The sequence below is a fragment of the Hippocampus comes genome, unplaced genomic scaffold (assembly GCF_001891065.2).
Source record: "Hippocampus comes isolate QL1 unplaced genomic scaffold, H_comes_QL1_v1.1 scaffold295, whole genome shotgun sequence".
NCBI classification, from domain to species: Eukaryota; Metazoa; Chordata; class Actinopteri; order Syngnathiformes; family Syngnathidae; genus Hippocampus; species Hippocampus comes.
Genome location: NW_017804848.1, coordinates 1,004,003 through 1,005,602, shown reverse-complemented (window position 1 = coordinate 1,005,602; position 1,600 = coordinate 1,004,003). Strand labels below are relative to the sequence as shown.

Sequence of the window (1,600 nt, the reverse complement as noted above, 5' to 3'; positions counted from 1 at the left end):
GGGCACACCAGTGCGTGTGTGTGTGTGTGTGTGTGTGTGTGTGTGTGTGTGTGTGTGTGTGTGTGTGTGTGTGTGTGTTGACACCGGCGACTTTGTGGTTCGTGAATGGTCGTGTAAATCTCGGCTGAGTTCAATCGAGTGAAGAGGCTGAAAGGGGAAAAAAGAAAAGTGCGTTGTGGGAGAATGAGCGAGGGGCGACACACGCGGTGCCACCAAGAAGAAGAAGAAGAAGAAGAAGAAGGAAAAAAAAAGATGTTCGGATTTGATATATTTGCTTGCATTGTTTCCCCACTTGAAAGTTGAAGGTCACGCAGCGGAAGAAAATGGACTGGAGTAGATGAGGACCACCTGCAAAACGCTTTCAAGAAAAAAAGGTGGCAATATGCTCACCCCCCCTCGCCCCCCTTGCCGATCTCCAAACCTTCCGTGGCTAATGCGTGCGCGGGAGCAAGTTAGCTTTGCGTGGGCGGGCTCGGGTGCGCTCGTTGCGTCAGTCTTGATGGGGTGGCGGATGTATCCGCGCCGCAACAAAGACACGCCACTTGGCGGCGCCGGCGGCTCCCCACCCCCAAATCCTTGCGGGCGCGTTCTCCGGAGAGGTTCGTCTTCCCGGGAACGACGTCTCGACTGCAAGACTGAAACTGGCGGAAAGCGTCGGGCGGCCTCCGCAAAAGAGAGAGAGAGAGAGCCCTCAATGTCGCGCCAAGGTCGCGGAAGAGAAACGGGGGTGCGGAAACCCCCCCAGATGAGATCGGCTCGTAACGCGGCACGATCAATATGGAGCAGCGGCGGCACTAATCGACGCGGGCAAAATTTGAGGCGCTTTCAGGATTCAGATGCCACTTCCTCTCTCGCCGGATGCGATGGAAGGATTGTTGACGGGTGTCGTTCTTCGACGTGTGCGCTCGCTCGTGAGCGGCCGAGAGAATTGGCAGGTTCCCGGGCTTCCGCAATGTGATGCGTCGCGGTCGCGGCCGCCCGCGCCTGCGCAAATGTCAGCGAGTGTTGCAAGTTGTCAAGGCAAAGCTCGCACCAAAGTCAGCCCGTCCTTCGTCCAGATGCTCCGTTGCCAAGGTCGGCGACATTTTGCCATCTGCGCCGGTTTGCGTTTGTGGAGCGAGTCGCGCCGCGCCGCTTCTTCCCTCGCAACCGCTTGGCCGCCGCCGGAGCGGGCAACGGCTTCAGTGCGACGTTTCCGGCGCGATGCTTTTGCTCACCGCCCCTCGCTTTGTTTCTGCGCTCTGAAACGCCAATGGGCGGCGCCCGCCATTTCAGCGGCAAATCGAGCTTTGTTGGCCCTACTGGAGCATTTTTCAAAAGCGAGAGCATCCTCTCGCTTCTGGGGAGACGGAAAGAGACGCTGCGCCACGTTTGACTCGCCCGGTTGGCGTCCAACCGCACTCCCGTCCCGGGCGGCGTCCTCGCCTTCCGCTCGCCGGCATATGGCGGCGGCGCCGGCGCTCGTTTGTTTCACTGAGTCCCAAACGATGTTTGATGACGCTCGTCCAGATGCCGAGAGACAACGTTGACGCGTGACATACCTTCTCCGGCGCGTTCCAACAACGTGCGCGAAGCCCCCAAATCGGCCGCGGGGCGTCGG

At 59.3% G+C, this 1,600-nt stretch overlaps 1 protein-coding gene across 1 annotated transcript in view; it reads left to right on the top strand.

The window, feature by feature from the left end:
* LOC109521241 (A-kinase anchor protein 6-like) overlaps positions 1 to 1,600 on the top strand; it is a 19,911-nt gene that overhangs the window by 14,537 nt on the left and 3,774 nt on the right. The gene's annotated exons all lie outside the window — the stretch shown is intronic.